This window comes from Dreissena polymorpha, chromosome 2, assembly GCF_020536995.1.
Source record: "Dreissena polymorpha isolate Duluth1 chromosome 2, UMN_Dpol_1.0, whole genome shotgun sequence".
NCBI lineage: Eukaryota > Metazoa > Mollusca > Bivalvia > Myida > Dreissenidae > Dreissena > Dreissena polymorpha.
Window position 1 is genome coordinate 85,772,357 of NC_068356.1, and position 15,479 is coordinate 85,787,835.

The 15,479-nt window shown below is 35.0% G+C and overlaps 1 long non-coding RNA gene across 2 annotated transcripts; it reads left to right on the top strand.

The window, feature by feature from the left end:
* Nucleotides 1–6,490: 6,490 nt before the first annotated feature.
* On the top strand, nt 6,491–14,433 carry LOC127867928 (uncharacterized). 2 transcript variants are annotated; one of them, XR_008043812.1, is made up of 4 exons: nt 6,491–6,583; nt 9,218–9,344; nt 10,345–10,462; nt 12,529–14,433. It is a non-coding gene; the product is annotated as an uncharacterized LOC127867928 (long non-coding RNA). The 2 variants fall into 2 exon arrangements; XR_008043811.1 differs by lacking the exon at nt 6,491–6,583 and having other exon boundaries at nt 7,401–9,344; nt 12,529–14,432.
* The last annotated feature ends 1,046 nt before the right edge of the window (nt 14,434–15,479 follow it).

A 15,479-nucleotide genomic window follows, 5' to 3' on the forward strand; every position in this document is an offset into this window, starting at 1 on the left:
ATGAGTAATATCTCCTTTTATCACAATGATTTCTACCCAGCCAAACTTTTTTTATATTTATTTAAAATTTTATATGTCGTCTGCAATTTCTTTCTATTTGAGATGCTTTAAAATTTTCCATTTGGTTAGCAAAATTGTTAAGCCCTAAAATAGAATGACTCTTATTTTAGGATCAAATGTTTAATACTCATGTTAGTTTCAGTTAGTAGAACTTTGTTTAAAAATTATCCAAAAATGCAGTTGAATAATAACTCATTTGTTGTTTTCTGACATAATTTTCTGTGAACTGTTGCTAACTTGACCATGTATATGTATATAGCTTTGTATTTATTCAATTTACGGTCGTGCATATCCTTCCTAACTTTAGATTGAGATTTTGTAAATTAGTGTAAAAATGTATTGGTTTTAAACAAAAATATGAATAAAGCAAAAAAATATTGAATGTAAAAATGTGTTTATGTTATTCTATCCGTCTTTACCTTTAAAATGGTATATAGTTTGACCATATTGTACCACATTGAAAGAAGAAAAACCAAAGCAAAGTTTTAATGAATTGTATCCCTCCCATGAACCTTAATAGTTCCCAAAATGAAGTTTGGTTGTTAATATAAATTATATTTCAAGCCCGATCCCTAAGAATCAATTCAATGGTGGAATGTTTCCTTAATTAATCATGTTGCAGCGATAAACATTCGGACAAAGTTGCAATCATCAAACCCCAAGCTACTAAGCGACACTTTAATTGGTAATATGAGCCAAATAAAATATTCTTTAGCATTAAGAAACAACAAAATATCATAAAAATTCCCTTTGTTTGAAAATGACCGCCATATGAATTGATTGCTTACTAATATATTAATCCAAGTTCAAACCAAAGGTGGGTTAGCGTGTGGCTGTGATATTAAAAAGTTAAAACATTATTTTGAATGAAATATAATCTAAATAAAATTATGACGAACACTCAACTTCTTAAAAAACTCCATATATATGATGCAAGGTATTCAACTGAAAATGATCCGAAAACATGGTGAATCGCTATGAACAGCCATAACTGCATAAATTGTGAAGCGATTTCCATGAACTTAGTCTTTTTAAACGCAAAAATGAATGTCCTGTCTGGAAATGTACATAGAGTATCTTGCAATATTTTTACAAATGCTTGGTCTAATTGTAAGATTCCGCGTGACCTACCTGGCATCTATATGACCCGATCCAAAAATGAAATCTTCACGGAGTAAAGGGCATTGTCCCTGCAAAGTTCACGGATCTCGGTTCCATAATTCAATCAAACGTATGGAAAAAACATTCTTACCGTTCTTGCCGTTACATTATGCATCCAAATTAACTGTCCAGCACTTTTTGCAACCTTCGTTTACATACAGTTCAACTGGCCGGCATTTTAAACACACGAGTGACTTAATTGGTCAAACGCGAAGGTGTCTTTACTGCCTGAGTTATTCATACTTAAATCGGATCAGATCGATGACGAGTAGGTCACGCGAGTTGTGTATCGTGTAATTTCTTACAATTTGACCCAGCATATGTAAAACATATTGTACGATATGTTTAATAAGACCAAATTAATGGAAATCGATCCACAATTGATGAATGTATTGCTCTTCAAAGCGATGCACTCTGTTTTCGGGTCATTTTAAGTTGAATACCTTGTTATATAATAATTTGATAGTGAATTCTTTTTTCAAAGAAGTTGATTTTCATTATAATTTGATTATATTTCATTCAAAGTGAAGTTTTTACTGATTAATACCATAGCCAAACGCTAACTACATGTGATTCAAACATGACATCTGTTAAAGAAAATATCTTTGTGTTTGTAACGGATAATGACCAAATATTCAGATTTCTACAATATATTAAAGAGGCAAAGTCAAAGGTAAAGGTCGTCGTGGGGGTGAGGTCGGCATAATTGATATGTGTTACTAATGGTTTGTTTTGGTATCTCTTTGTGTCCATGTCTTACTGTCTTGGCAGTAGTCGCTATAAGAGTCTGAAAAGATACAATATGTAAATGACAGATGTCAATAAAGTAACTTGCAGAAGTGCACTAGTGCCACGAAATCTTAGGTTCAAACAACAAGCCAGTTCGCACTCGAAGATGCATTCTTTTAGATATATTTTAAATATGTTCTATGACATGGGCCCTACTATTCATTCAATCTATTGTACTCTCCACATCAAACTTATACGCACCAAATCTTAATATGACGTTGACCTTATCCGAACTATCCAAAACATCTTTGCTAGCATAAAGGGAGTTAGGAAGCTCTGAGGGACAATTAACCCGTACAAGGCCCAAGGTCCGGACGCAATGCTGACAAGGTCCATGATGAAGACTGCAACAAGAATAGCCACGTAACTTACGCTTGTCTCTGTTGCTACCTTATGAAAGGACGCGTCCCAGTTGAATGGACGTTTGCATGTGTGTCCACAGGCTTCAAGAAAGGAGCGGAATGCAACTCGGCTTACTATCGCCAATCTCTCTGACATCTGTATGGTCGCCATGAGGTTGCCGTGAAGTAATGAGTAAGGTGTCTGCCTAGCGACCGGGTGGTCACGGGTTCGATCCCCACTTCGGGAGCGTTCTTCAGATTTCCCCATAAGACTTCAAGTACTGGTTCTAATCCCAGGAAAAGGACTCGAGAGCGTTTCAATAAGCCTGAGGCTTTCGATGCAAATCGAGCTCAAACAAATAGGTTTAAACTAACATCACTGCTTGCGGCGAAGACGCAGTAGTAAATCGCAACTTTTTCTTACCTAACAGGATTTTGCTGCATCCCTTTATGATGGCGACAGATCAATGCAATCCATCGTGGCGTTTTCAGAGTCTTTGATGTTGTTCCGAGCAAATGATTTTTCATGAAACTGAGACACTATGGTATCAAAGAGCAGTCCTAACATGGATAAAAAAAAAGCTTCCTTACTTAGCATCCTAAGGTGGCCTCGAGAAAAATAGGCAACTGCTCTTTCTGACATTCATCAATGACCTACATCAATAAACTTACATGCATTGTGTCGTCGCAAACTCGGCGCTTTACCGAAGGATCGAGACAGCACAGGATGCAACAACACTTCAGCTCGATCATGATTCCCACAGAGATGGGACAAAGACGTTCGGATGTCATTCGATCCCTCAAATAGTGAAGTGTTGCCGAAAAAAGCGGCACAAATAAAGGCATAGTACTAAATTAATTGACGGAAGCTTGCACCTGTAAAGGAAGGAAAATACCTGATAGTGAATCTTTGACGTCATGTCTTGGAAACCCAAGGTAGCCGCCGTCGCCTGGTAGGAAAGCAACAGCTTAGGCCTCCTGAGGCGCTACCTTCACAGCTACCCACCTAGCATTAAAGCAAATACATACACCACTTTAGTGCGACTAATATCGGAGTACGTATCAACTGTTTAGAACCTCACACACATACAAGTTACCAGTTTGAAGCCATTGAGAGACGCGCTGCTCGGTATGTAAAAGTCGACTACAGATCCACACGTGGAAACTCACAGATGATTGCTGACATCGGATGACAGACCCTTCAAGAGAGCCGACATACTGTTAAGGCCATTATGACGTACCGATTCATAAACAACCTAAATGATAACCAATTTGACCCCTTACTCCGCCCAAAAGCAGCAGTATCCGGTACATCATTCTATTTTGCAGAACAGACTACGTCAGACTTCCCTTTTCCCGTCTTCAATTAGTTTTGAAATCAACTTCCAAAATTGCATAGCCTCACAATTTAAATGCGTCACATCGCAACACTTGAACTGTTTCTTATACGACAATATCCCAGAGAGGTATATTGTTCAATATATGAAGAAGACTAAAATGCATACATTTATTGCGTTCGGTGTGTTTACATCAAATGACAATAAAACTATGACAACGATAACACTATCATACAAATGTGTCTTTATTCATATAGCACTGTTATACACTACAAACTTTCAACTCATGTTTTAAGAAAGTCTCAAAAAAGATACACACTTAAATGTCGATTGTAACAGATATCGTGTTTGTTGCGATGTATTCGGTTGATTGAACTCAATTTTTTAGACATGTGTGAGACTTTTTTTACAAGATGTATTTACTCATTAAAATGTTAAAGTATTCATAACGAACGAGATTTGAACGCTGATTTAAATAACGCCGAATAATTATTTATATAATTAAGTACCCTTGGCGGTCCAAATTTCGTTACCTTAGAGTTTCTTATAACACAGTTATTTAAACAGATAAAACCCATCTTTACACAATTAATATTCTTGCTAAATGTCAACAATATTCAATCAATTCCATGAAGACTGCAATGTGTTAGAAATAATGTCGTACATCAAGAAGTTCTTGAATGGTGACATCACATTACTGGTAAAATTTTAGGAAATACAAATCGTAAATATCATATGGCAATTGTTAATCATTTATCATGAATATGAAAACAAAATACACAAGAAGCGCCTAAATTGTCATTTACTTTATAATTATCGAAATAATATTTACTATCAAAATTAAGAAAATGAGCCTGCTTCTTTGTTTTTAAAAACGTTACAGGTCTGCAGCAAACAAATGATTTTCAGTTCCAAATATTTATTGCAAACATTTCTAAACGTCTGCTGATATTATCTAATTTCATATGTTGTGGTCGTTCTTTATAACAACAACGCCATTAACCTTAAGTTAATATGTTGCTTGCAAGTTTTGATTATAATCATAAATGAGGACACAAGAATAGTATATACTGAAACAGAAAACCATATGTGAATATAGTTGTTATTAAAAAAATATGTTTTGGGCATTATTGTGGAATTAACGATTTGTTACTTACTTTATTGATGTAGATATTAAACACACAAATTGTGTATGTTTGACCAAATTTAAGTGTAAACCATAACATAATCATGTGTAAGCAAACATGTACACACGGCCTGTGCATGCGAAGTGACAATCTCGCACAATACGAGATCAAACCACAAACGACATGTTCGAAAGACAGGCACGAAATGTAGACCTTTTACAATATGTCTTATAAAAATGATGATCTTCACATATACTCTATTGTATTGCTTCCTAATCATTATTTTAGGAAAACACCTCCATTAAAGATGCCTCAACATCTTACACTAACACATGTGTGTTTTCGTCAGTATCTCGATGGACCCTTAATCCTTTATTTATCCTTTATCCTTTAACTTGTTAAACTGTAAGGGTATTGCAAGCATTGCTGCGCGTCAGTTGGTCCGATTGCACAGATTTAGTGTGTACATAATACAAATGTATTACTTATTTGGTTTATGCATTTACATGTAGGTGTAAACAAACTTATGAAAGTCTGTCGTTCTATTGTGAGCCAATGCATGTCTGATGTAATGTTTGGTACATGTTTGAAACTGTGGGTTTTGTTGAAGTCAAATACATCGATATGTCATGCGTTTGCAAAAAACAATAAACATTTCAGAATTAATTCTAGTTTCCACCAAATTTAAAAAATATTAAGTATCATTAAATATTTTATTTTTTAAGATCAAAGATATTTAACTTAAAACTATGTGACTCGTATTTATTTGTTAGTATGCTCTCTTATAGCTCTAACATTTGTATTAAATGTGATGTTGTTGGAATTGTTTGTATCACAAGAAGGTCTGTCAATAACAATGCCTTGTTTCAATTCAATTAAACCAGGTTTAACCTTTAGTATCCAGGTGTCGACTTAACACGCTGAGTACATTTGATATAATTTGAATATCAACTCAGGCGGTTATAAATAAAGATTACTTATGTACATATTATTTATAGTATTTTGGGGAACTTAATAAGTAACATGGAATTATATGTTCATAAAACAAAAAATCAAACAGCCAAACCATTAAGCTCCGCTTGCTGTTAAAATGTATTAGATTGCTTTACTGAAAAGTTTTTCAAACTCATCATTTTAATACATACGAAATCATTTAACAACACGTTACATTTTGTTGATAAAATTTGGGGCTTGCCTCAAAAAGTATATATTTTTCCCAAATGACTACCTAAAATTGCCCCAATGAAGGTTTCCGAAAAAGAAAATAATTAAATATTTTTATACATTGAAACATTAAGTTCATTTCAGTATTTCAAACTATAAGTTGAACTTTAGTAGAAATATTATTAAAAACACCTTTTTCTGAAATGTTAAGTATTTGTTTGCAAATGAACCACCAGTTTTCTAGATTTTGTCAAGATGACCAGATCTTTAACAATCTGAATGGATATTGCCATTTCCCAAAATGGTGAAAAAAACCAGCTATGTATAAAGCTAAATACGGTTTTGAACATCCAAAATGTTGGAATGCATTGGCAACATAAAAACTGCATTTAATTAAAACCATTTATCAAATTATTTTCAGATAGGTTAATACGCAGCCACGATCGAAATGAGCAACCGCAACTCTAAAACATGTTACAAGTGTCATACGAAGGGCCACTATGCAAAAGAGTGCCTGTCATTTGGAGAGGGGCAGGTTGTCCTCGTGTATCTAATGGTATTGAATGTGTCTCCTTTTAAGTTCAGAGCAGAGATTGTTTTCGAGGTAAACGTTGTCTTTACTTATGTTTTGATATCAAGCCTCAAGGCCCGTAGCCAGGGTTTTGAAAAGGGGGGTGCGAATTTTCCCATCAACGATTGTTATTGAGAGACGAAGTGGCGAAGGAGGAAGGTGCGGGAGAGGTGCCCCCTCCTGCAATCGGAGGGTATGGAGGTCCTCCTCCTAGAAAAAATTGAAAAAGAAACGTTAAATCCTTCATTCTGGTTACTTTTTATCTGTATTTAGAGAGTGAAGTTATATAGCATTTTTATATGAAATTTCACTTACATTAACCATACTCTGTGACTGATTGACATGAATATGATATAACATACATGTATTCCCCCACTACCGTTTTTAAATAACCACCTTTTTCGACCAGTCACGGAAATACATTATTTTATACGGTGTTTAACCCGACACTAGTATGCGCGCACACAGTTTGTTTACATATATTATGCAATAGCAAATTAGTAGGATGTACAATCAACAATAAGAACGGTATAAAATATCATTATTTCTTGAAATATTGAAATTTGATAAAATTGGTGAACTTTACTATTCCAAAATTCTACCATTCACCAATAAAAAATTAGATATATATTCCTTTTTCAAAACAATTGTTTGTCTGCTACTATGGATAATACCAGAGGACTAGCATTGCTCTAAACGTGCTTATAGTGTATTGAACAACAAACACTGATTAACAAAACTGGGTCGTCTCTTATCTGCATCAATACTAAACAGAAATCAAAATGGAATAATGTGTTACTTTTATTTTGTATTAAAATATTTTTAACAAATGAGTTATCTTTTTTTTAAATTTCAGAAACATATACCAATTAAGGCTAAGGTATAAGACCCTATACCACAAACTTAAATATGTCCTTAAATATGTATATCAGGACGTTGAAGAAAAAAGATGATGGTATTTGCCCATTGTGCTCAAGACTTGTCACAGTTAATGAACATTAAACGTTCACGTCCACCTGATCATAATTTAAGTTACAACGTTTTAAATTAAGTTTAACAACTATTTAAGAGTAGGACATATTTCTTAGTGTAAAGTTTGACATAATAAAAACTTTGTGGACAGTTCGGTATGTGGAGCAGAACAGATGCCATTAAGTGTTGGTAAACTACAAAACAAGCTTCATTGATTTGTAAAAATGTTTTTTTTTCTTACCATACAACGAAAATTTTATCCTATCTTGAGCATAGCTGATATTTTCTTTGCTATCTTGGAAATGACTTCATCGAAAAATGAACCATAAGGTGACCTGTCGGTAGCCTATTGAATTCAGCATGATTGTAAAGCTTACATACGAAGACTCACTGGATTCCGGGAAAAGATCAATTATCGTTTTTGCGTCAAATAAAGTTGGTGCATCTTATAGTTTAATTTTTTACTCGTCCAAAAACATTGGGTGCGAACGCCCCCAACGCAACCCCCCCCCCCCCCCCTGGCTACGGGTATGGCCTCACTCTTGTTTTGATTGTATTGCTCTATTTGTTTAATGAGTCATCTCGCATTTGTATGTTATGATAATTATGGATAAGAAAGAAAATTCCTATTTCCTAATTTGCCAGCTCTATTTCTCAACATTTTAAAGTGAAACCATCAGTTAGGAATTATATGAATGGGTTTGGGGAAAATATATATATACATTTTGCAATGGGGAGTATAACCTAATTCTATAAAATTAGCCCCAAAACGCTGTGCAGAGTCATAGCTGACACCATCAAAGGGTTTAACCTAAAATGCAAATGAGAGCGTCTGTATAGTATAATCCTTAGACATTCTAGCTGAGGGTAAAATTGTAATAAAGTAACTTTTAATTAGTGGTTACTTAAACAAAGGGGGTAATCACGTGATAGTAAAGGTGGCGACGTTCATGCTGAGACAGTTAGTTTTCGCCGTTTTGTACCCTTTAGTACTTTTTGTTTATTTTTTAAATGACACTCACTTTCAAGCCATATCAGTAAAAATGTGATAAGCGTTTATTGCGTATTTAAATTCGCTTAATATCTCAACTTTACTCCCCGCAAATTTTCTTAGTGGAGCCCTAATTAGGTCATCGCACTAAACAATTTCGCAGCGAGTAAAGGCGAGATATAGAGCGAATATAACTGTGAACTAAACTCCAGTAACTTTCTTGCTAATATGGCTGGAAAGTGAGTTGATTAAAAAAACAATACAACTAATTAAGGGTAAAAAACGGCGAGAAATATATGTCTCATGGACGTCGCTATCTTGATAAGCACGTGATTACCCCCTCTGTAAAACCTGCAATATCAGTAACGAAACTAGACAATATTAAAGAGAAGAAGCTTAGGGTTTTGAAATCACCTAATAACTGTTCTTTTGTACTATGTCTACCACATTCAAACGTTTGTCAAAAAATTGCGATAAGTGCCATACGCAAAATCGCTTGCGCTTTAAAACAATCATATGGAAATCAATTTACTTGTGGCTACTTTATTGGTTGAGTGTTGTTTGTATCCGTGTAGTTACACGTCATATGGAGCTAACATTCAGCACATTTTATTATAGCTTGTGCTGCTGTAAAACAGTGCTGTAATGTTTGTTATTGTTGCCATATATTTTATTAATTGTGCTACTTTAAATATGTTGAATAGTAAGATGCTACCAGTGCAACATGGCCGGTCACTTTGCCAGGGACTGTAAGATGGAGGGAGGAAAGATGTTACAACTGTAACCAGATAGGACACATTGCCAAAGACTGTTATAAGGAGAGGGATAAATGTAAGGACACGTTGCTAACAACTGTGAATAGAAGATTAACATACAGACCAGAAATAAATTCAAAAGCCTACGTGATGTTGTGGTAGCCTGTTTTTCTTCTAGAGGCCAATGGGTTCGTGCCCCATTGCAGGCAAATATATTTTCGCTATTTCCGAGTTTATATCATTAGTTTAAACTATCATGATTTGTTTTAAAAACACTTTGAGAAAGTCCATTTGAGTATCGCCCTATACCTCACGTGGTACTTGGTCTTTACATATAGCTGGCAAAAAGGTAGCCAAAAATCGGAAAGTTTTGCGAGTTTGGTATATATATACTTGATATTACACTATTAGGGTTATTACGCTTAAATGAGACTTTGTGGTTATAAAACATTCTAGGGTTGGGGTAATTTAACATCATATTTGGTGATTTCACATTCTCATGTCATAATAACTACTTATGGTAAATTCCATTTACTTACAAAAGAGTAAACACTTTATTTTAAGCTCACCTGAGCATAACGTAGTCGTGGTGAGCTTCCGTGATTGCCTATAGCCAGTCGCGAATACTGAGGTGTGCGTCATCAATATCTTCATTGTTAATACTCTGGAGGCCACATTTGTTATAAAATCTTTACAAACTTAGTTTGAATGTTCGTCACATGATACCTTGGCCCACTTCAAGAAAAAACTTATACAAACTTTAGAAGACACACGTGACCTGATGTTGATCTTTACAATTCCCGTGCACGTATTTTAATCTGATATCCTCAGACCAGCTTCTTTAATAACAATTCTGGTTTCCTAGTGTATTTATTGTTATTCTTTATCACGTGTTTAGCTTCTGCTATATACAATTACATGTATAATAAGTCCTATATTTGGTTCCCAGCTTTCATGATTTACAATCTGGATCCCAAGTCCATATATGATTATTTGTATTACTAGTTCCCAGTTTTCATGATTTACAATGATTTTTCCCAATCACATGTATGCTAATGGCTATATTTGGTTTCCAGACTGTCCTGAAAACGAGGACACGCGTAGCTGCTACAACTGCGGTGGGCGTGGTCACATCTCGCAGAACTGTCATAACAAGCGGTGTTCAAGCAATGCGCGCAACCAGCACTGCTACAGGTAGGATGACCATATACATGTTTCAAGATCAATTGATTATAACATGCTTAAGACTTTTGTGACAACCTTTTTTTCTTTCATCATTGTTACTATTTGCCTTATGTAATACAAGAAACAACATTTAGTTCCGAATCTGTATGAAAACACATTTATGCCAATGTTATCTTCATCGATTTCAAACTGGGCTTCTTGGGGTCAAAGGTCATACTATATCATGAGGTCAAAATAAAGACACAGCTTGTAAACGTTTTTAGAAGTCACACAAGGGTCTTGCCTAGTTTTAAAAATAGTTCCCGAGTTAAATCTTATAAAAACTCAAAGACAGTTGCAGCAATCGTTGGTCCAACAAACACACAGAGCGCAACAAGATGTGCTACACATATTTAGTTTGTACTTGTAAGTAAAAATAAATAGTTCTGATGAAAACGATAGACAGCACGAGAATATCATGTAAGCAGATAAGTAATTGAGGTTGAAATACAGCTGACATTTATGTATTGAACTTGTTATGCAAATGCCTCTTATATGTGTATTTAGGGCGGTTTTCATGAATCTATTGTCACTTGAATATATTCTTTTAGCAGGGACGTTATTCGTGTACACCTTTACGAAAAATGATTGAAGTTGGTATTATATATGACTGATTAAATGGCTTAGTTCATAAGCTTAATGTACAGTCAAATTTTGAAATGTCTTTGTGTTCCAATCTCTCAATCGCGATCGATATTTTCAATTGTGTTTATTATTTCTTTTCCCATTCGTGTGCAAATAGCGTCGGTCCGAAGAAAATGATTATTATGGAGAGATCGAACGCGTCTCAGCAGATCTCTGTCATCAATAAATCAGTGAAAAGTAAAATCGAAATGTTTATTGCTGGAAACAGCCTTGAATATAAATCAGAAAGCAGTTTCCGTATGGTTAAGGATGATCGACGTTCCTGGTAAGATGAAGTATCTTCCATGTTCCGTTGGAATCAAATAACTACGGTTTCTGTTGTAAAGTGTCGTTATATGTAAAACTTAAGAAAGGTAAAACTGTATTGTGAAAGTACACACATAAAGCAACGAAAAAAAGATCGCCATATATGTTCATCAAAATTGGGAAATAAAAAGACGAGCATTTAAATACATGATGTTAAATGACATCCTAAGTAAGTAGGAAAAGTTAAAACAAGGCGTTTAGAAATGAATCAAGTTGCTACATTACACTAGGCGTGTATTTGTATGTCTCTTTAAAGAGGTTTGTCCATCTCATTATGCACATTCGATTTCCGAAATTTGTCGACAGTATTTTCCTTCCCTCGTATTTCTCTTTTATCACAACCCTGTGTTAAGCAGATCATTCCAACAATTTGTTGTGATGTTAGTGCTATTCTTGCAGCTTTTTCTTCTCATCGTTTTCGGAATTGGGCCAGAATCCTTTGAATTACGAAATTTCGTGTCATTTTGACAAATATTGGTTGTATTTTATGCTGGCAAATACATTAAAATTTAGAGTTTATTTTGTTAACATTATATTTCCTAAGATTTAACTCAAGAAGCTAATGGGGAGAAACTTAATTTTGAGTTTTATGCTTTTAAAAAATGAGGGAGTTTTTTACGGAGACTATATTTGGGAATTTAATATTAGAATATAATTATAGATATTAGAACATTTAAGATTGGGAATGGGTCGAATTGCGGCTCAACAATTGACACTTTTAACATACCCAATAATCAACACATTTAGTTGTTATATCTAAAGTAATTGTAGAGTATTCTTTAATCGCAATAAATGTCTGTTTCCCCCAATAGACGTCAGCCCGAAGTACCAAAGTTGTCAGAAGGCTTTCTTCTTTAAATGTAAAAAGTATCTTGCAGACTCCTTGTGAAACGAAGTCGTGCATGTTACATTGTTACCCTCTTATTTTTCTATAGATATTCTATAACATCATGTCGCACATTTCCACATCCTGAATAATGGGGTATTCGTCGTCATTTTTGTGCCAAATTCTAGTTTGCTATTGCTTGTTATAAATCTTTCGTTGTTGTTGCATCCCGCTATAGGAACGTCCTGTCATATTTCAGGTGCGGGCAGCCGGACCACATTGCGCGTTACTGCCAGACAAGTCGACGTGACTTTGAATGTTACAACTGCAGAAAAACGGGCCAATTTGCACGTGACTGTCCAAAGATTCAGAGGGACATGTCTGAGGTAGAGTGTTACAACTGCAAATAGCTCGGTCACTTAGCACGTGACTGTCCTGAGAATGAGGAGGACACGTCAGACGAAGCGTATTACAACAGTAACAAGCTCGTTCAGTATGCCGATTGTCGTTACGATAGGCAGGAAGAAATGTCCAGAGTAGAGTGTTCTAAGTGTCACAATTTCGGTCACTTTGACCACGACTGCACTGAGGATAATAGGAGTGTCCCAATTTCGGTTACTTTGACCACGAGTGTCACAATTTCGGTTAATTGACCACGACGGCACTTGGGATGATGAGGAGTGTCACAATTTCTTTGACAACGACTGAACTGAGGATGATGAGGAGGAAGTTTGCTCGCTGTATACATGGAATCTTCTTTATTTAAAGAAAATGTGCATTTGATGTGCAATAATAATTAGTTTTAACTGTCACGTTACAGAAAACCCTAAAGTCTAACTTCAATATAAAGAAGGCCTTAAATAAATCCACTATTTACAAGCACCATATTACAATTGCCATCTTACTTTAATACCTTCATTGTTATTGTCTGCGCCATGTACGTTAATAAAAAATAAACTCTTATTTATAAGTAATATCCTTATTTCTGCATTCTTATAATACATAAAACTTTGTACAATTCCTTCAATAGTGGTTGTCATGACGTCTTTTTTACTTAGTTCTTTTGAGATTCCGATTTCGAAAATCAATGTCATCATTTCAATAAATAACTGACCGTACCGTTCATTTGTGGATTGTTTTGTCTCTTGATCGGCTGATCGGCATTGCGTGTTTTCAATCCTGTTTATGATCCTGTGATAAATTGTATAATGTCATTGTTAAGTTTCTTCTATGTATGGCATTACTCCTTAAAGACCTTTCTATGTGATACATATTTACCAATTTTTGCATTTTAATAAATACTCGCATATAATTTTACACTTCGTATCCGCATCGTGATCGTGTATCAAAATATTGTGTCAAATATCAATTCAAGCATAGTGTATCAAACAAAACTATTCCCGCATAATTGCACTTAATGTATTCTTCACTGAACATTTGACAAAGACATAAACAAAGTGTGTTCTTCTAGACGAGAAGTCAATGCAGTAATTACAAAACAGAATATTTCTTATCGTTTAAAACTAAATTTATGAGCTGCATCAATCATGTTTATGCCGCCGTATCGATAGATTAGGGGTATATTGTTTTGGCCTGTCTTTCTTTCTTTCATTCTGTCTGTCATTATGTCCCAAAACTTTACTGTACAGTAAAGTTTTGCAATAACTTTTGAAATATTGAACATAGCAACTTGATATTTGGCATGCATGTGTATCTCATGGTCCTGCACATTTTGAGTGGTGAAAGGTCAAGGTCAAGGTCACCCTTCAAGGTCAAAGGTCAAAAAATTATGTCCCAAAACTTTACTGTACAGTAAAGTTTTGCAATAACTTTTTAAATATTGAACATAGCAATTTCATATTTAGCGTGCATGTGTATCTCATGGAGCTGCACATTTTGAATGGTGAAAGTTGAAGGTCATCCTTCAAGGTCAAAGGTCAAAAAAGCGGCGCATTAGGGGGCATTGTGTTTCTGACAAACACATCTTTTGTTTTTTCTATTATTTCTGCTGGGCTAAGTGTTAGGAATGGATCCATTTCATGACTAAAAAACCTTCAATACGTTGAATTAACCGTTCTAAGACTGTGACCTCAGCTTTATGCATGATTTTGTGTTAAATATCGTATAACATATTTAATACTGTATTTTTAAGGCACTTTGTCGTTTTACTTTAATAAAAGTCTATCGGAAAAGAGTATCTCTTCTCATAGTGTTTCTGAAGATTTACTATTTTTATATACAGCCGTCTCAATTCCTTTATTTTAAATATAAATGTTCTTCCTGTATACAATCAACTGCCACCTCCTACGCTTAACAGCTAAACGTATGTCGTTTTCAAAGAAGAATAGATGTGTTCTTCATTTCTATGCAATATGTAAGGTACATCTCAACAAGAAACCATAACCCTGTACTGAGACAACTATTGGGTAGATAACGGGTAACGTCAAAATCATCCCTGTTCTGTTATTGAGAAGGACGATGCAATCGCTGTTTTACATGGCAAAAACTGGACTGGGTACTCGAAATTCACGCTTAAGGCTTTTCACTAGGACCCTTCCAATTATCAGCGTGAACCTAATACACTTACCTCCTTACTCCCGCAACGTTCTGTTCAGAGTATGAGTTCCTGTAATGTTACACTTACCTTTTTACCCCCGCACTGTTTTGTTTAGAGTATACGTTCCTGTAAGGTTACACTAACCTCCTAAATCCCGCACTGTTTTGTTCAAAGTATGAGTTCCTGTAATGTTACACTAACCTCCTTATTCCCGCACTGTTTTGTTTAGAGTATGAGTTCCTGTAATGTTACACTAACCTCCTAAATCACGCACTGTTTTGTTTAGAGTATGAGTTCCTGTAATTTTACACTAACCTCCTAAATCCCGCACTGTTTTGTTCAGAGTATGAGTTCCTGTAATTTTACACTAACCTCCTAAATCCCGCACTGTTTTGTTCAGAGTATGAGTTCCTGTAATGTCTGTGAGCTTGTTCGCGTGCTGTATAACTGTGTATGGCCCATACGAATAAAACAGCTAGTGACGGTCCACTCCCATATAAGTTATGCTTACAAATTTCTGAACATATATTAACTATGCTTCTAAACACAAGTATTCAAAATTATTAAGCTTCTTTTATTTATAAAGACCTATTTATTATTTATTTATGGAAATATCTTCATTTTAATTCACCGTGAATGTTACAGCATCTCGT